The following is a 10,963-nucleotide window of genomic DNA, read 5'->3' on the forward strand; positions in this document are numbered from 1 at the left end:
GGCGCTATGCTAGTCACTTTGAAGGAACAATATGGGTGAAGCTGCTGCCAGGAGGGACATAATGCCCCTAAGGCCCTATCAAAGGGAAACAAGATGACACAAAGGAAACAACGAAGCGACTACCCGTGTGGACACCGTCAGTCCTGAAGGTACCTGACCAGCCCAGCCTCGCGAGACTTACAAAGGGAACGGGATGAGTGAGTCCTAAAGGATGCTTACACTAAAGCATCAGATGAAGCAGGAGGAAGCATGTGACATCAGAGCAGGACACAACCCTTGAGGGATGGGAGAAAGCCAGCTCGACTGCACTCAAGGATACTGAGGACCAGCCAGGACTAATGGGCATTAGGAAAGGGAGGAGCTGATTATGGAGGACGCTGAAAACCGCTCGAGCCACGAAGAAGTTTGGGTCAACCCACAAGTGCTGATATGGAACAATCTTCAAGACATAAGGTTGACTGAAAAGCACAAAACGCAAAACATTGACTTTATATGACACACTGCTTCTTTAACAAGCTACATGGGCCTGTGTGCTTACAAGAGCAGGGAAACTTCTGAACGACACACAGCAAACTATTATTTGTGGTTGCCTCAGAGGAGGGGTCCTGGGAGTCTGGGGCGGGAGCAGGAGATTTACGTTTTACTGTCTGCATTTTTTAACTATTTGAACAAATGGAGGGAGAGAGAAAGGGGGAAAAGAAATGAGAGAGGAAGGAGAGAAGTGGATAGAGGAGTCTAGACTCGAAGCAATAGGCTGCTAACTCTCCTCTTCTATTTCATCAGAAATGTTGAAGATTGGTAAGTCAACCAGCAGATTTGGTAAGTCAACTAGTAGGTTGGATCAGACAGAACACTCTAGACATCGACTAAAGAAATGTGATGAAAGGGGCAAAAGAAAGCAAACTTTGGGTTGAGTAGGAGTGTTGAAAAGAAACAAGTTCTACTATAGAAAAAAGGGCCATGGTCTTACACTATGGGTTGCTCATAGCAACTGTAATTTATCAAAAACAAAAAATTCCTCAAGAAAGGGGAAACAATAATATTGAAATCATTATCAAAATAAATTTTTTGCTGCTTTTTCAGTTTTATAGGCCACATTGTTTAGAATTCAAAAGAAAAATGAAGATTATCAAAATAACATCTACAAGACAGATTTTACTTCTTAGAAGAAAATCTATGCACTTCCAAGTTATCATTCAAGGTTTTCAGCAACAATTACTATTCTTAAACACAATCCTCCACCCATCTGAACAACCCTGGAAGAAGTTATTTAATAACAAGAAGTAGAGTGATTCAACAGATCACCACGTGCCGGCCTGTCTCGTCAATCCTGCGGCCAACGCCAGCATCCCTCCAGCCGCTGCCTCCAGCGCTCAGGTTTCAGCCAAGGCTGACTTCACCAGAGCGTGCTGCGCATCGTAACAAGGATCCCATCAGAAGACCACATGTGAACATTCAAGGAGGCAAAACCTAATCCGTTTACAATATTTGTCCCACCATTTTAAAGATTGCAACATGCACATTAAATCGTTGAGTATATGACAGCATGACGTTGGTAGTCAGACAGCAAGTGTCCCAGGACTTCCTGGGCTGTCACAGGGGCATTCCAGGGGAATCCCTGACCCAGGCCTGAGCCCTGGGACTGCCCGGCTTGGTGCCAGTGATTATCTTCAAAGCCGGAGGTGAGCTGAAAGGAAAAGTGGCCTGTTGGGCCACTTGATTAAGTGTTAGTTGGAGAATTTTCCACCGCGCATACATTTTGCAGTGCAGTTCAGGAGGGAGAAAAAAACAACGACTCTCTTGCAAATAATCTATGGGGAAATGCTTGTTTATGAAGAAGCCCACTGCCCCCAGGCCCACCAAAATGGACAAAGCATTAGTCTACAAATGTATGTCAGGAGTGGGCTCCTAATCCCTTCCAGATGGTGGCTTTGTCCCCCTGTCCCTGTGAGAGGGCTGTCTGCAAAAGCATCCGGCCCGCCATCTGTTAGGACTTCAGAGGCTTTTAGAGGCAACAAGAACCCAAATAAGGATTTGAGAGAGTGAAATAGATGCCCGTCTCTCCTTTTCCTGTTCTCTGTCTTATTGTCAGAGGTGCTTTCCTGGCCGTTTTCCTGTGGAGCTAATGGCAGTGGGATGGTTTAGAGCAGGAGCGGCGAGCTGCAGCCCCCAGGGTTCACTTTGTATAAAGTTTTATTGGGAACACACACGCCCTCCTTTATTTACGTATTCTTCATGGCTGCTTTCGTGAAACAATGACTGAACTGAATTGTGACAGAGACCATACAGCCTGTAAGGTTTAAGATATTTACTATCTGGCCCTTTGAAGAAAAAGTTTGCCAACCTCTGGCTTAGAGGCTGGGAGCAGGACTGGTAGGTTTCTACTTCATCAAATCCCACCCCACCTGTCACAACCTCTGCCTCAAGTTTCATAGGCTAGAGGTGGCTTCCCTGGGGAGCAAACGAGTTCAGATACAGCATATTGAGAAGAAGTCTAAATCATGATCCTGTCACTTAGAAGGTGGCCGGTTCCCTCTGACCCATCCACCATATTGGCAGGACGATACTTTGTTGTTGAAGACCAACTCGATCCCAGTGGTTTGGTATAAACTGAGAATGTAGCAAAAGGTGCTTTAGGCTTTTGGTGCCGTATAGGTGGGGGTCCCTAGAGGGACTGATTCACGTGGCCGCCTCGGGTGAGCAGATATGGTAGGACTATGTGTGCCTTTGCTGCAAGTAGAAAGACAGAGAGACACGAGCCCCCTCTTATCTCATGCATCTGACATCATCCATCTGACGTTGGTGGGTCAGATTTCTCAGTGAGCAATGGGAGTTGTACCTTGGGTGAGGGTCTGGGCGGAGTCAGTCATTTGAAATGAGAAGTTTGGAGGAGAGGGAGCCATTCTTCTAGTGTCCCAGGAGAAGCTGAAGAACTGTCAAGGGCCGTGAGCTGAACTTGGCCTTGGCCTGGAGCGCTGGGTTTGTCTGGCCCAAAGGAGAATTTTCCTCAGAACCTGAGAGCCTGGCCACCTCATGGGAAGAAACACAGAGGCCAGGAAGAGGTTCCTTGCACACTGTTCCACTCTCTGCCTGCCATTGACACTACTTGTCCCAATTTTTCTGTATTAAAAGGAGCACCTGCTTATCTTCTAACTCTGGATGGAGGGCATGCCGAAATCTGGCAACTTCAGCATCTTTTTCTGGAGCAAGACCGAAGTCCCCTAACTAATCATCAATCAAGTCATCAAGGCCTAACAGAGCGGCAGGCTTAACTCACTCTCTCATAAAAGGAGCTCAACTTTTCCAAAGGCTCTTGAGTGAATTTTCAGATCAGGTGCTGGCAGCGTCTTTCTCCTGTGCTTAATAGCTAAGGATGAACACTTGATTTCCAACCAAAATTCAAACTTCCATTGGAACAATGAGTAACACAAGATTTACGAAGCTTTTTGTTTTCTTGTCAAAAAAGTAGTGTGTTTAATTTTGAAAATTATCACAATTACTACAATGTTTTTCTTGAACTGATAAAGCCGATTCGCTGGTCAGGAATGCACAGTTTATACTTTGAGGTGTTAAAAATTCTTCTCAATCAATTATTGGCCTTAAAATCAAAGCTATAAACACCCTACGTTGGAAACTATATTCTGTTTTCTGTCTTATACTTAATTTCATTGGAGATAGAAAGTTGGATAAGAACTTCTTGGTTATTTGTGAGCAGAAAATTATAAAACTTTTCTGAAAGAGAAATTTCTTTTGAGTTTCTAAAAATTTTTACGTAAATGATTTAATCAATGCATATGAAATAAGTAAAGATGGGGAAAATCATTAATATTAGTGTTTAATTCTGATTTAATCAATTCTTTAGCAATTCTTATGGGCTAGGTTCCTCCAAAAACGTCCTCACTTAATCATCACAGAACCCCTGTGAAGCAGGCACCAAGAACCCATTTAAGAGATGAAAAACTAAATCTCATTACGTTTGCCCAAGGTCATATACTACTAATTAGATTTCCCACTAAATCACACTGACTCAAAATAGATTTTATAAAATCCAAACATAAAGAAAGTCTGAAAATATAACGTCCAAAAGCCAATAGAATATTTAGGTCCAATTTGGTTTTCTTTTCTCAGCTAATATTTCCCAATTCATAATCGCAAAGATTGCAAGCATGAATATAAAGCATCAAACAAAAACAAACCCTTTCATTGACACAGACTGATTATTGCTAATACCTGAAAGCACACTGTGTGAAAGAATACAGGAAAACTGTTTAAACTGTGTCTACTTAAACTCTTCCAAGGGCCCCTCGTCCCTGGGGAGCAGGTCCAGGCTGCTCTCCGTGTTGCCGGACATGGAGGCGATCCTGGCTCCCTCTGCTGGCTGACGCGCGCCCTCTAGTGGCGTTTCGTGAAAGCGAATTCAGTCCTTAACATTTCGAGAGGATTACGCACCCCATTGAGGATATGAAAGCCATGAAGCTCTCTTCAAAAACTGCATTGCTGAAAAATGCACACACAATATTACTGAAAATTTGTAAATAAGGAGCTCAATGAAAGGACAAATCCACAGGCAGAATACAGATCCTTCCCCATTTCTTGAGGAGAGGGCCAGTGATCTGGCCATTGGCCAATAGAATAGTTTAAATTACAGTTAATTTGGAGATGCATCAGTGTCACTGCTTGTGGAAATAATAAAACCAAATTTCAAAGAGGCTAAAATAGCTTCAGCTCTCGGTCGCAGCAGAGCATGTTTTCAGCAACAAAAACTGCCTTTCATTTTAGCAAATACCTTATTTCCTTCCAACCAGTTCTGAAACTACTTTACTGCAAAATAGGCCTAAAAATGTTTTTTCTCTTCATAAAGGTAAACTTAAGTCTTTAACATGAAAATAAGTTTAGACCTCCCTTTCAGAGTCCTGTATTCGCAGTTTGTTGTAATTTATTTATTTCAAGTTTAAAGCTAAGTTTAAATTCCCATATATTTTTTTATTAAACAAATAGAGCTTTTAAAAAACCTAGTAGCAATGCACTTTTTTCTCTTTAAAAAAATGATTGTTTTCAACCATTCTAAAATTATAAAATGCCTATTTAGAGTTATGAGCAATGTGCAGCCTAAAATTTCACAGAATAAGAGAGAAAAGGGAGACAAAATAGGGGAAAGGATTTTACTCAAACTGTACAGTTTGCGAGAATACACACATCGTATATTAGAGGGAGGAGAAGCTGTCTTCACTTTCCAGTGTTTATCTACGTACCTTTCTTATTAGAGCTTGAGGTCAAAACCCATGTCCTGCTTATCTGGTTCTTTTAGAGGGATGTATTGTGACACAATAACCTCATGATGCCATTTGAAGTCCTCAGAAGAAAGATAATTGGGAAAATCCTGATTTTAGCAGTTCTCTACTGTTCTAAGCAATCCCCTGATTTTCCTGAGTCTGTGTACCAACTCTGAGGTTCCCCATCTTGTCCACTGCTGAACACTGGCTCTCGTACAATTCTTTCCTAGCTACAAATACTGCAATGCAATAAGTATTCCTGCAATGTTTATTGATTATCATAAGTTATTTTCTTCTTCTTCTTCTTTTGGTTATTGATCTCTTTAAGCAATTTTTTAAAGAAATAATTATTTCATTTTCATATTGATTCATAGTATATATTTTTGTTACACAAGGAAACCTCTTACAAAAGGCACAGAAGAAAACAGAACAATTTAAAGTTGTTTATTCTAACTAATTATACCATTAAATCAAAATTAGGTATTGGTCTGAAGTTTTAATTTAGAGCTCTACTTTTATCGAAAAAAAATTCTTTTTCAAGATTCAAAATGTTTTTATTTTTCATATGTTTATATTTTTTTAGTTGAGATTCATAATAGTTACATCTTTGTGAAATTTCAGTTGTACATTATTTCGTGTCTGTCACCACATAGGTGCTCCCCTTCACCCCCTGTGCCCACCGTCTACCCCACTACCCCTGGTAACCACTGACTTATTTTCTTTGTCCATGTGTTTGTTTATATTCCACATATAAGTGAAATCATATGGTGTTTGTCTTTCTCGGTCTGGTTTATTTCACTTAGCATAATACTCTCCAGGTCCATCCATGTTGTCACAAATGGGACGATTTTGTCTTTTTTATAGCTGAGTAGTATTCCATTGTGTGTATACATATATATATATATAGCACATCCTCTTTATCTAATCATCAGTCGATGGGCACTTGGATTGCTTGCATGTCTTGGCTATTGTGAATAGTGCTGCAGTGAACATAGGGTACATATGTTACTTTGGATTGTTGATTTCAAGTTGTTTGGGTAGATATCCAGTAGTGGGATAGCGGGGTCATATGGTATTTCTATTTTTAGTTTTTTGAGGAATCTCCATACTGTTTTCCATAGTGGCTGCACCAGTTTACACTCCCACCAGCATGTATGAGCATTCCCTTTTCTCCATATCCTCTCCAATATTTACTATTTTTTGTCTTGGTGATTATAGCCATTCTGACTGTAAGGTGTATCTCATTGTAGTTTTGATTTGCATTTCCCTAATGATTAGTGATGTTGAGCATCTTTTCATGTGCCTGTTGGCCATCTGTATATCTTCCTTTGAAAAATGTCTGTTCGTATCCTCTGCCCATTTATTGATTGGGTTCTTTGTTTTTGTTGCATTGTGTGAGTACTTTATACACTTTGGATATCAACCCCTTGTCTGATAAATGATTTGCAAATATTTTCTCCCAGTTGGTGGGTTGTCTTTCCATTTTGTTGAGGGTTTCCTTTGTTGTGTAGAAGCTGTTTAGTCTGATGTAGTCCCATTTGTTAACTTTTTCTTTTGTTTCCTTTACCCAAGTAAACGTGGTATTTGAAAAGATGTGGCTAAGACCAATATCAAAGAGTGTACTGCCTATATTTTCTTCTAGGATTTTTATGGTTTCAGTTCTTACATTCAAATCTTTAATCAATTTGGAGTTAATTTTTGTGTATGGTGTAAGGGAATGGCCTGCTTTCATTCTTTTGCACGTAGCTGTCCAGTTTTCCCAATACCATTTATTGAAAAGACTTTCTTTTCTCCATTGTATGCCCTCAGCTCCTTTGTCAAAGATAAGCTGTCCATAGATGTGTGGTTTTATTTCTGGGCTTTCAATTCTGATCCGTTGATCTCTTTGTCTGTTTTTGTACCAGTACTGTGCTGTTTTGATTACTATAGCTTTGTAGTATGTTTCTAAGTCAGGGATTGTGATGCTTCCAGCTTTGTTCTTTTTTCTCAGGATTGCTTTGGCTATTCATGGCCTTTTGTTGTTCCATATAAATTTTTGGATTCTTTGTTCTATTTCTGTGAAGAATGTCATTTGGATTCTGATTGGGATTGCATTGAATCTGTAGATTGCTTTAAGTAGTATGGACATTTTGACTATATTTATTCTTCCAACCCATGAACATGGAATATCTTTCCGTTTCTTTATGTCTTCCTCAAGTTCTTTCAGTAACAACTAACAGTTTTCAGTGTCCAGGTCATCTCTTTGGTTAAGTTTATTCCTAGGTATATTATTCTTTTTGTTGCAATAATAAATGGGATTGTATTCTTGATTTCTTTTTCTGCTAGTTCATTGTTAGTGTATAGGAATGCAACTGATTTTTTTAAAATTGATTTTGTGCCCTGCAACTTTGCTGTAGTTGTTGATTATTTCCAGTAGTTTTCTGGTGGATTCTTTAGGATTTTCTATATATAGAATCATACCATCTGCAAATAGCAAAAGTTTCATTTCTTCCTTTCCAATTTGGATTCCTTTTATTTCTTTTTCTTGCCTAATTGCCCTGGCCAATACCTCCAATACTATGTTGAATAAAAGTGGCAAGAGTGGGCACCCGTGTCTTGTTCCTGTTCTCAGAGGGATGGCTTTCAGTTTTTCACCATTAAGTATGATGTTGGCTGTGGGTTTGTCATATATGGCCTTTATTATGTTGAGATAGTTTCCCTCAAAACCCATTTTATTGAGAGGTTTTTTTTTTGTAAATGGATGTTGGATCTTGTAATATGCTTTCTCTGCATCTATTGAGATGATCACATGATTCTTATTCCTCATTTTGTTAATGTGGTGTATCACACTGATGGATTTGTGGATGTTGAACCATCCCTGCATCCCTAGAATGAATCCCACTTGATCGTGGGGTACGATTCTTTCACTATATTGCTGTATTCGATTTGTCAATATTTTGTTGAGGGTTCTTGCCTCTAAGTTCATCACTGATATTGGCCTGTAGTTTTCCTTCCTTGTGTTGTCCTTGTCTGGTTTTGGTATCAGGGTGATGTTGGCCTCATAGAATGTGTTAGGAAGTGTTCCATCGCCTTCAATTTTTCAGAATAGTGTGAGAATAGGTACTAAATCTTCTTTGAATGTTTGGTAGAATTTTCCAGAGAAGCCATGTGGTCCTGGACTTTGTTTTTTTGGGGAGGTTTTTGCTTACTGTTTTAATCTCTGTACTTGTGATTGGTCTGTTCAGATTCTCTGTTTCTTTTTGATTCAGTTTTGGGAGGTTGTATGAGTCTAGGAATTCATCCATTTCTTCTAGTTTATCAAATTTGTGGCCATATCATTTTTCATAGTATTCTCTTATAATCTTTTGTATTTCTGCAGTATCTGTTGTAAGTTCTCCTCTTTCATTTCTAATTTTATTTATTGGAGCCATCTCTCCTTTTTTCTTGGAGAGTCTGGCTAAGGGTTTGTCAATTTTGTTTATCTTCTCGAAGAACCAGTTCTTAGTTTCATTGATCCTTTTTGCTGTTTTTTACGTCTCTATTTCACTTATTTCTGCTCTAATTTTTATTATTTCCCTCCTTTGGCTGACTTTGGGTTTTGTCTGTTCTTCTTTTTCAGCTCTCTTAGGTGCATTTTAAGATTACTTATTTGAGATTTTTCTTGCTTATTGAGGTGGGCCTGTATTGCTATGAATTTCCCTCTTATGACTGCTTTTGCTGCATCCCATAAGAGTTCATATGTTGTATTTTCATTTTTGTTTGTCTCCAGGTATTTTTAATTTCCTCTTTGATTTCTTCAATGATCCAAGGATTGGTCAATAGCATGTTTAGCCTCCACATATTTCTGATTTTCCCAGTTTTGTTCTTGTGGTTGATTTCTAGCTTCATAGCATTGTGGTCAGAAAAGATGGTTGGGATGATTTCAATTTTCTTGAATTTATTGAGGCTTACCTTATTAACCAACATATGGTCTATCTTTGAGAATGTTCTATGGGCACTTGAGAAGAATGTATATTCTGCTCTTTTTGGATGGAATGCTCTATATATGTCTGAGTCCATCTGGTCTGGTGTTTCATTTAAACCTACTGTTTCCTTGTTGATTTCTTGTCTGGATGATCTGTCCATTGAAGTAAGGGGGGTGTTGAGGTCCCCTACTATTATTGTGTTGCTGTTAATTTCTTCCTTTAGGTGTGTTAATAATTGCTTTATGTACTTTGGTGCCCCTCTGTTAGGTGCATATATATTAATAAGTATTATGTCCTCTTAGTGGAGTGTCCCTTTTATCATTAAATACTGCCCCTCTTTGTCTCTCATTGTCTTTTTTAACTTGAAGTCTGCTTTGTCTGATAAAAGTATGGCAACACCTGCTTTCTTTTGTTGTCCATTAGCTTGGAGTATCGTCTTCCATCCCTTCACTCTGAGTCTGTGTTTGTCTTTGGGGCTGAGGTGTGTTTCCTGGAGGCAACATATTGTTGGGTCTTCTTTTCTAATCCACCTAGCTACTCTGTGTCTTTTGATTGGAGAGTTCAGTCCATTTACATTTAGAGATTATTATTATATAAGGGCTTAATGCTGCCATTTTATCTCTTGTTTTCTAGTTATTCTATGTTTCCACTGTTTCTTTTCCCTCATATTTCTGACTGCCATTTCATTTTGTTGGTTTTCTGAGAGAGATTTCTCAGTTCTCTCTCTTTTTGTGAATTTTGGCCCTGCTCTGATTTTTTGTTTAGTGGTTACCATGAGGATTGTATGAAAGATATTGGAGATGGGATAGTCCATTTTCTTATAGCCTCTTATCTCTATTATTCTATGCAGATGCCTTCCCGTTCCTCTCCCCTTCTGAGTAATTGCTGTTACACATTGTTGTGTTTTTAATTTTGTGAGTTTGTGGCTAAGTTGAAGTGTTTATCATTACTTTTGATGCCTTCTTTCCCTCTCTCTTTTAAGTTGTAATTGAGTCTTTGCCTCCCTGTTCTCGTGGAGAGCTGCAGGTTTCTGATCACGTCTGTCTATTTATCTCCTTGCTCAGAGCTTGATAGACCTTTGCCTTTTTGCTGCTGTTGTGAGAGCTTCTTTAATTATTTCTTGTAGGGGAGGCCTAGTGGTGTGAACTTCCTCAGCTTTTGTTTATCTGGGAAAGCTTTTATTCCTCCATCATATCTGAAGGAAAGTTTTGCTGGATAGAATATTCTTGGCTGAAAGTTTTTGTCTTTCAGTATTTTGAATATATCATTCCATTCTCTCCTATCCTGTAGGGTTTCTGCCAAGAAATCCACTGAAAGCCTCATAGGGTTTCCTTTGTATGCTATTTTCTTCTGCCTTGCTACTCCTAATATTCTTTCTTTATCCCAGACGTTTGCCATTTTTACTATTATATGCCTTGGAGAGGTTCTTTTCACATTGATAAAGTTGGGCATTCAATTAACTTTGTTTATCTGTAAATCTGAAACCATCTCCATGTTTGGGAAGATCTCAGCAATTCTTTCTTTGAATAAGCTCTCTGCTTCTTTCTCCCTCTCCTCTCCCCCTGGGATACCTATAATCCATATGTTGCTTTTCCTAGTTGAGTTGGATATTACTCGAAGAATTCCTTCATTTTTTAAAAATCTTAGTTCTGTCTCCTCCTCCACCTGTAGAACTTCTACATTTTTATCCTCAAGAAGACTAATTCTTTCCTCCATAAGATCAATTCTGTTTCTCAATGATTCTAG

The sequence above is a fragment of the Equus przewalskii genome, chromosome 7 (genome assembly GCF_037783145.1).
Source record: "Equus przewalskii isolate Varuska chromosome 7, EquPr2, whole genome shotgun sequence".
NCBI lineage: Eukaryota > Metazoa > Chordata > Mammalia > Perissodactyla > Equidae > Equus > Equus przewalskii.